The sequence below is a fragment of the Rhea americana genome, unplaced genomic scaffold, assembly GCF_003343005.1.
Source record: "Rhea americana isolate MKP2758 unplaced genomic scaffold, rheAme1 scaffold_8, whole genome shotgun sequence".
NCBI lineage: Eukaryota > Metazoa > Chordata > Aves > Rheiformes > Rheidae > Rhea > Rhea americana.
Genome location: NW_028186978.1, coordinates 5595229 through 5605376, shown reverse-complemented (window position 1 = coordinate 5605376; position 10148 = coordinate 5595229).

The window sequence follows — 10148 nt, the reverse complement described above, 5'->3', positions numbered from 1 at the left end:
TTGATTTATCTTGTAATTTATTCTGTTGTTCTTAGCATTCTTGGAAGCAATGTAACTTTATCTTGGAATGCATTATCTTGGCATAACGTTTATGTGAATAAATTCACCARCTCTCTCCAGAGAGCTCTCATCCTGCAATGAACACAAAATGTACGGCGTTAGGTCTGGATCAGTCCATTCCTATTACTTCATGGCTGGAGATGGTCAGAAATGGCTTTRCTGAACCCAAATTATTTTCTGAAAATGCCTCAGGTTCCATATCTCTGACTCCAAGGCAGGTTTTGAGGTGGCCAGGGAAGCCAGCACTGTGTCTCTGGCTGAGAAGGAGCCAGCCTGCTGTACTGGTCAGGTTTGGGGCCTCATGCCTTCAGCTTGGGAGCATTCCTGCTGTGCCAGGCTCCTCCAGGAGTTCGGCACAGGAGTGCCCTCCCCACAATCCTGATTGCCTGATCATCCAAATTCAGCGACCTCTTGTAACATCTGGTGGCTCCCTCCTCATCTGTGCAGCTAGGTTTCCTGTGGATGGAAAGGATGCAGGAATCATCCTCTATGTCAGAATGAGGGGTACTGGCTGTACCTGAGTCAGGAAGGAGCATGCAAGCAGCTGAGAGCTKATAAATTCTTGTAGATTAAGAGTGTAGACACAACTGGGACTCTGCCATAGAGCCAGGCACTTGAAATCACAGAATCACAGAATGGTTGAGGTTGGAAGACACCTCTGGAGATTATCCAGTCCAACCCCCCTGCTCAGGGGCTGCAGGGTCACCTACAGCATGTTAGACAGGGTTGCATCCAGGCGGGTTTTGAAGATCTCCAGAGAAGGAGACTCCACAACCTCCCTGGGCAACCTGCTCCAGGGCTCTGTCACTCCCACAGTAAAGAAATTTTTGCTCATATTCAAGTGGAACTTCCTGCATTTCAGTTTGTGCCCATTGCCTCTTGTCCTATTGCTGGGCACCACTGAGAAGAGTCTGGCCCCATCCTCTTGACACCCTCCCTTCAGCTATTTGTAGATGTTGATAAGATCCCCTCTCAGCCTTCTCTCCTCCAGGCTAAAGAGGCCCTGCTCTTGCAGCCGTTCCTCATAAGAGAGTTGTTCCAGTCCTCTGATCATCTTTGTAAACCTGCGCTGGAGTCTCTCTAGTAGCTCCATGTCTCGTACTGGGGAGCCCAGAACTTGAGATGAGGCCTCCCCAGGGATGAGTAGAGGGGCAGGATCACCTCCCTCGACCTGCTGATGACACTCTTCCTAATGCACCCCAGGATACCGTTGGCYTTCTTGGCCACGAGAGCACATTGCTGGCTCATGGTTAACTTGCTGTCCACCAGAACTCCTAGGTCCTTCTCGGCAGAGCTGCCTTCCAGCAGGTCAGCCCCCAGCTTGTACTGGTGCATGGGGTTATTCCTTCCCAGGTGCAGGACTCTGCACTTGCCCTCATTGAACTTTGTGAGGTTCCTCTCTGCTTGACTCTCCAGCCTGTCCAGGTCTCTCTGAATGGCAGCACAGCTTTCTGGTATATCAGCCACTCCTCCTAGTTCGGCATCATCAGGAAACTTGCTGAAGAGACACTCTGAAATCCCTATGCTGTCATCAGAGCTTTGCTTCCCGTGTTGCGGCAGGAAACCTAGAAGTGGTGTTAGCCTGGCCTGGTCTGGGTTGTTCATGCTGGGTAAGTCAGAGATCCCCATGCTTGTGGTCCGTCATTGCTCGGCCTCCTTGTGCTGGGAAAAGAGGGCACACACAGAACATGCATACCAGTAAAATGACACAGGATAATCCTAACCAGTAATACTGGGGAATCCTCACTGAATTAAGAGAAATCCCTATAAACCAGGTTCAAATTCATCTAAAAGTGCCTCCCTTGCATTTTGCACAAGGGCAGCTAAACATACATACCCTCTTGTCTTTAAGGCAAGGTTACATATAAAAATATCCTATGGAGTGTCAATCACACACAGCACTGCTGGGCAGTTGTCAATCTGCTCTTCTTTTCCTAGTACAGGATTTTTTGGACGGCACCATGCTATTAGCAGCTATAGCAGAGAGGCAGCAGCTGCAGGAACAGCAAATTGCAAAGAAAAAGCTTTCTGAAGCCTGGAGGGTTTGTCTCCCTCCCCCATCTTCAAGGAGCAGGTTTAACACACGTGCCTGTAGTCACCAGAGAGAATAACACATCTGCACTCATACACCAGCCCACAACAAAACCAGCACAGGCAGAGCCGAGGAGCGCTCACCAGGAAGCTGACTTAACCCAAACCACTCAGCTATTTCTCATCACACTATATCTGGGTCTGCTGCCGCCGCTGCCTCCAGATGAACTAAACCCAGRCTCTAGGACTTATTTGGCCTGTACGTGCAGTGCTACCTGTTAYTTTTTTTTTTGTTTGTTTGTTTGTTTTCCTTCTTCTATAATATAATCGTTCTAATCTGGTTTAAAAAAATCCACCAGAAAACCGAGAACCCAGGGCTCGACTCTTCTTTCCTCCTGTATCTTGCTTAGAGCATTTGACTTCCGTAACATTTATTTTCAACAGCCGCTTTCAGCTTCCTGCATCTGGTGAGTTCTTTTTTTTTTTTTTTTTTAATTTTTCCTAAATGTCTTGATGCGAATTTATATTCTGAATCAAATCCAGTGTTTTTAGTTTTACTTCTTCTTAATAAATTTCTGACAATTATGTATATAATCAGTTTTAGTTTTAATACCATCTGTTAAATCTTCAGTATTACGATACTGTGTTAAACATTGGTCTAATTCTCTAGGTCACAAATGTTCTCCTGGATTTTTGTTTATTGCAAAGCTTTTTTCCACTTCAGCATAAAAAGGCCTTCTATAACCATAGAAAAAGTGGCATGATGGGCTATGCCATGCCAGTAATTCACATTTTAATYGATGTAAGAAAAACGAAAGAAAAGTGAATTACTCTGAAAACGATGGGTCTGGTTCTGGTCCCTGTTGCTGTTGTATGAACTGGGAGCCCAGCAGAGACACACGGCTATAAACTTGCAACACCTCGCGGGACAGTTTGCTTCCTCATCTGTGAAGTACGCCATGCCTGTGAGGAAACTACTCTGTTTCATCTTAAATGGCTCCAAGCAAATTTAGAGAAAAKATTTTACTGTGAGAATTTGTGAACGGTGAAGTTCAGGTTATTAGGACCAAAGGGAGGTTCAAAGTGCCTTTAATTTGCTGATATCTTTGTCGCTGYGGCCCAGCTGGGGTCTGACGAGCTTCTCTACCTTCGTTCTGAGGAAGGAAGGGCTTCGTGTGCTGCCTAAATGGCCGCGGACATAACTCTTCGCTTTCCTCTCACCCCTGCACCTTTTTTTCCTCTGCTTTCTGAGCCAACCGTGTCAYGCTCCTGCTATGGGCTCCCACAGAGAGTGGTATGAGTGTGCGTGCACTTGCGTGTGTGCACACCTACACTCACATTTTTTAGATTCTACTTACAGAAACTGCATCTTAYACTGTTTTAGTGGCTGTGGGATGGTCTTGTCACATTGCCAAGGAGAGGTAGTTAATCTAAAAAGTGAATGAGGAAAGAGCGTACAGAGGCCGGAACCATCCTTCCGACACAGGTCCCACAAAAAAATTTGAACGTGGCTCTAAGATTTTCTATCTTCTTCTTTCAGCTGTGTTTCCAGCTGTGGATGGGGCGGGAGTGGGTCTGTGGCATCTGGAGGAGGCCGGCTTTAACAAGAGATTTGTCCTGAAGAAAACATTTGCAGAAGAAAAAGGTAGGATAAAGTAGGTGGGATTAGATAGTTGTTAGCAAACAGATGGGTTGGCATTTTTTTGCTCTCAGTACATGCTGTAGGAATAAGGTGTAATTGTGCACTGCACTGCGCTGCTCTGAATTTTACCTTTCTGAAAGCTGCCTCAAATGTTCCAGTAGAAAAGATCATACACATATAGTTAATTTTCAGAACATGGCTTAATTTCCTCTGTCACAGACAGGTCTGAAGATGTGTCATAAAATTCCATTTTACCAGGGAAAGTGGATATGGATTGGATGTGAACACCCTGTTTGGGATGGGGGGGGAGCCTCTGTAGGGTAGAAAAGCCCCACGTCTGCTTGCTTCCTGTTAAGACAAGATAAGGCCTTAGCAGCGTACAATAACAAATTTTATATTCACTAGATTAGGTACTACAAATGGGGAAAGTTAGTAGTTTTATATTTGTAGAGAATTTGTGCTTTTATAAGTAATCTATACTTACTGTCTAAGTTCCAGAGCAAAGAATTAAAATACAAGAAATGGGCCTGGTTCTCATATAACAAGACAAATCCATAGTCCTTTGGCAGGACAAAGTGGCTGTAAATTACTGTCATTTAATCCCATTTTAAGGTAGCTTTACCATGCCGGAGAGCTGTAACATGGCCTCACTGCACATTAATCACCTGTATCAGAGGACAGTCTTTATATCCATATGTAGTGCAGTAAAAACATGAAGTTGGAGATATACTTCCAGAAATACTTTTCCACCCTTGGTGGCGACCGGCTTTCTCTGGAAAATGTTTATATGCAGAATTTTAACAGATTCTGGCTCAGCTCGTCCATTGGGAGTGTGAATTTGGCGAGGATACGGAAACACTCTCCCTGCCAGGCCGGGAGACTGATATTAAAATTGCATCAGCTGATTACAGCCGCTAGCACCAGTGATATCAGAGAGGCACTCTCTCATACAGCTAAGGGCAAGCCATACAAWGCCTTTAAGGGGACAGTTTGCAGTATTGCAATAATATTGGCAGCTGGAAAGACTGCCCGCGCTGGAAACGAGCGGGGTTTGTGGCGGCCGTCTCGCAGAGCGAGCCTGCTGCCCGCCTTGCGCAGCAAGGGCGCTGCTCGAGCGGAAGCGCCTTGCTCTGCGGCGCGCTTTCTGATAACCCCTCGRGAGGACCCCAAGACAGAGCGGTGAAAATCTCTCTCTGTTTTTCTTCTTGCGATTGCTGTGCAAATCTAGATGGGTAGTGGGAGCTGGCTAAGAGCTTTAAATCAAAAGGATTTTCACTGAAAAAATGCCTCTTCTGCCTAAAACGAGCATCTCCATTTTCTTTATAAAATATTGGTGCTAGTGCTAGAATTTTATAMTTAAGAAATAGTCAAATATTACTGAACACACTGCTCGAGTGATTAAGTCAATTTGGCATTGACTATACTACAAAAAATTGCCAATTTTTTTGGTAGTGGTTTGATTATCACTTGAAAGCAATTAAAATGAATAACTGAAACTTGCGTATTTCAGCGTCTTAACTTGCCATTTCGGAGCCTAACATCATTTCCAAATTAGGTTCTCATTCTTGGGTCTGTGATGTGTGGTTTTATTAAATCAGCAGTTCTCAAATGTTTCCATGCTGTGAACACAGCTTACAGCTGAAAAAAGGCTCGGGATAACCCCAGCAGGGTAATCAGGAGGGGAAGTTGTCTGTGGCTATCTCAAGCCTGCCATTAAAGCATTACTGCTTTAAAATACTGGAGAAGCTCAGAAAAATGTAACGAAACAATGTTAAAACAAAATTTGTGGGGTGCAACCTACCAACAAGTATTTTTCTGCAAAGCCAAATGCAGTTTCATGTATGTTTAGCAGAATTCAGTTGCGCTTCATTTCTAATGTYAGGCAAAAATTGGAAAATCTTCCTAACTCACCAAAGAGAGCAATTTGGAGCCAGAGAAACCTCTGTGATGCAGCAGTGAGGACTGGAAGCCATCAGTACAAAACTTCGGTGTAACAGGTCTAAAATGAGCAGCTGCCAGAGCAGTGAGGAGCAGCAGGCGCAACCGGCCGTGTCGTGCCGCGGGCTTTGCCGGGGCGGCTATTCCTGCTCCTCCGAACAGCCGGGCCGTAGYGGGGAACGGAGCCGGAGCGCTTGTCCCGCGCGTGGCTTCATCCCAGAGGGAAGGAGGGTGTGGGAACCCCTGCTTGCCCCTAAGCCCGCTCTTGGCTGTGCCCTGCGCTTCTCACGCACCCTTTGATCTTTCCCGCCCTTCAGAGCAGCTTGCAGCTGGGTCTGTGCCGTGTTTTTGGCACGGCAGCTCTCGTGCGGCCCTCAGTAGCAGGAGCCAAGGGGAGCTGCCAGTTCCTCACGGACGTGGGTGCGAGTGGACTCGGCAGCTTGTCTCTGCCTGCGAGGACAGCGGGGCACGGGAACGCGCCGAGCAGCGCGCGGGCCCCGCCGCGGGGAGGGGGCCAGGCGGCGGCAGCGGCGGGAAGACGCGGCACGCGCGGGAAGGGCGGAGCAGCTCCCCGAGCAGCGGCTGCCACCAAGGTGAGCCACGGCGCCGAGCGGTGCCTGGCCCCCAGCCCGCTCGGCGGGGCAGACTGCCGCCCCCAATAAGTGACGTTCCCCCAGCCCGAAGGCGCCTCAACACCTGGCCTTTTCCTCCCGACCGGCAGGGTTGTCCCTGGTTTAGGTAGAACTCAGGTAAGATCGGCTCTCCTGAAGCAGCAGTGGGAGGCCAAGGCCCGAGGTACTTAAGCCGTTGTGGTTGTCTTCTGTGCTCACCGTCACTGAAATACCGTGAAAGCTTTCGCTCTGGCAAGGAAACCTGTTCTTTCCTTTCTGTTGAAAGACRTGTTAGTGGTCACACAGCTTATTTGCAGCTGCTAAGCCTGGCTAAGCCTCRGAGTTCGACATGTAGCCATTTTCTCAAATTAATGACATCGGAACGATCTGTTCGCTTCCTGGCGTCTGTGTGCTGGCGTTTTCCTCGTTACGAAAAGATATTATAAGACGTCCTCCTTCAAAATCCCCCATGTAATTTCTTTTGCTTTCACCAATATAAAAGCCAGCTTTGAAATTCACCTATCTTTCGGTGGAATTTTAATTCTGCATCGCACTGTGTAAAATATTGCTGTGAATTTGAACCAAGTCTCCCGGGATTTAAAATTGTGCATGGGAAATGTTCTCACAATATTCCAGCTCACCTAAAATATGTCYTTTTTATTCATATGTTTGCTCATTTTCATGCCAAATACATAAAACCTGAGAAAATTAAGGAAAAAATTTAAATTTTCCTTTCCTTGCCTCCCACTGAAAAACAGAAACCCTGTGCTGAGATTCACTATAGCACGGAGATTTGCCCAATCTTTTCACTAAATGAAAGCCAAGCACATGTCAGCTTTAAGAACGCGCAATGGCTTCTCCAAAGGCTGAACTGAAGGAGTAAGAGGGACTTGTATTTATTTTTGGTGCTGAAGAGTAGAGCCTCTTCTCCTCTTGACCTATTCTGTACGATCCAGTGCTGCCTGCAATATTACATGTTTTATAAAAAAGTGAGAAGAGATTGAGGTTACACCGGAATTGGAGAAAGGTGAAGGAAAGCAGGCTTGGGCGGACGTAGTCTGCTCCAGCATATGGTTGATGTAAGGTATAAATCAATGTAAAATCTGAACGGCCAGGTATAACTTGTGCTACTTCCAAAAACAAATATTGCTAGTGTGCTCCTTTGAAATTGTGCTTTAATCGTAACTATTGTGATGGGATGCAATGCCATGTAGGCAAGTAGGCACACACATTTGTGGTGTTTATTTTAATCTGCTACAATTAAGGAATTCTAGGAGGTTTACACAGTGAGAAAAAAATACTTTCCAACCTATCTTGTAAATGCATTGTAACTGATTTCACCCTAACGCCCGGCAGAGTGCATGAATCCTGGGTTGTGGGCTAGGCTGTAGAAGGCAACTCCTTTTTAATTCATAAAACAAATTAAAGGGCTAAAGTACACGTGGGARGAAAACACATGGGGGGAAAAGTATGATAATTGTATGTTTTTGTATTGCAACTTCTACCTGCAAAGTGTTTAAAATTGTTTCCAAGCACGGTCTCAAAATTTTTAACATCTTAACGCATATGTATGTACACACAAAAATTAAGAAAGAATTTAAAAGAATGGCAGTTTCATCCTGGCTGAAATTTAGACTATGGCTTTAAACAGCGTAGTGYAAACAGAGGCAAGAACAAACTTTTTGATGGTGGCAATTCTGAGGTGAAAATTTAAAATTGTCAGCCGGTTTCTTAGTGATATAAATTAACTAACCAACTGAATTATTGTTGCTCACTTAATCCTGGCTTTACTCATTAACTTTAGAAGTTTAACACCCATTGCAACAAAACTAAGGTCACCTGCAGTGAATATATGTTCCTCCCCAAACAAAAAGAATTCTATGTATGTGCTTTATCCAGAAGTTATTATTTTGAATTGTTCAGTGTCAAATGATGCAATGTTATTTGCTGCTCAAAACATCTATACATTCAATGCATATTTTCTTCTTATCATAAAATTCACGAATAATCTTCCATCAAACACTGGATAGTTCTGTTCTAACACTAATATTTTCCTCCTCCACCTTTTGCCTCCCACTGAAATCAAACTTATGCAAATGCTACATAGTTTAATGAAAGTGGAGAACCTACTTTCACTGCACCGTAGTTATGGGGAGAAGATCTGGGCTTGTGAGTCCCCTATTTTTTAAATTTGTGATAYGTATTTTGTAAAAAAAGATGTGGCRAAAGCTTGGAAAGCAAYCGCTCTGTGTGTTTGAAGTGAGCACGGTTAAACTTGAGGAGAGACCTTAAAGTAACCTCAGAGCCCTTGCMAGGGATCTGTGGAGGGCAGCGGAGAAATGGTAGGACATTTTTTCTCAGCGTTTTTAACATTGTGGAGGGTTATGTCAGGTGTATTTTTTCATATAGTAACAGTTAGCTATACTGTTTGTATAGAGCAAAAACACTCTGAAGTCAGTAGAAATAGTCCTTTCTGTTGCAGCGGGCTTGACACAGGCCCTTTCGCTTCGGTACAGGTGTGTATGTGGGGTTGCCAGCTTGTTAGTTTTGACATTTTATCATCTTACACATCTGTGGGATTTAATACAAATCTGTGCATCTCCTTAATAACAARCTATTGTAACATATTGTGATTATGTCTAAAAAACGTGTTTACAAATACATATGCATATTTATATGTAGAAATAAAAGAAAATATATTTAAAGACTATGAACATTTCAACAGAGCATCCGTTGTTTGATGCAGAATATATATGCAGCTTTTGAAAAGAGGGTAAGATATTTTACACTGAGTATTTGTCTGTTTTGTGCAGCAAACTGCAGCAAAATCTTCCACAAATGAATACCTGTGCATGTATATATGTATTTATATGTAGGCACACACACAAACATACGTGCACATACATATCTCMTGTATTTTTGTGTACATGAATGTATGGATTCATTTTTGAAATAGTTATAATTTTTGACTATATACTATTTAATCTTCGGATAGTACTGTGTGTGTATATATATATATATGCATATATAACCATATACATCAAGTCTAGCAAATAATGYGTGATTCTGAAAAAAAAGACAAATGTTTATTTAAAACTAACAGTTATTAATAATGTATAAAAGAGAAATGAGTACTTCATGATAACTATACCTGTATCTGTAGGTAGCCARTGAACTATTAAAGACCTGAGGAAAGGGCTAGACTTTACAGAAAGAGAACATGATTGTTTGAGGTTGTAGATAAGAAAGCACTTCAAATGTGATGAGCCAAAAATTTGAAGAGATTTTGAGAAGTTTTGCCAGTAAAAAAAAAAAAATCTAAAAATCTAAAATAAAAATATGCCTTTTTTGATATGTCTCAAACTTCAAGAAAGGCTAAAGGAGGATATGACATGAAAATTTTGAAGTAGTTTGGGCTCAAGCTGCAAACGTTTCCACCTGCGAATAATGTTACACGTGGTAGTCTCACTGAAGTCAAGTAAATTACTTAAATAAGTTACATTTTATAAGAGTACTCTTTTGATTTGCTTATAATGAAATTAGACATGAAAACTTGCATTAAAACTGGAGGTCTGTTGTGATCTACAGAAAGATTTTTCATAGGTACCTGCCGTAGCGCTAGAGTCAGCGCGTGGAGGTTTATCCGTGCTCATCCTCATGCATATCTGTATCCCTGTCTGCACCCAGCACTAGTTCTGTGTTAGCAGTGMATATAAATATGCATATGTATACATATGCATACATACAAGCACAAATACGTACACAAAATCAGGGATTATGAGGGAACTTAGATGGCTGGCAAGCCTCTGTGTGCAAACACGCATGTAACATTTGCACGTCAACTGCTTCAAGTGAGGCCGTGTCTG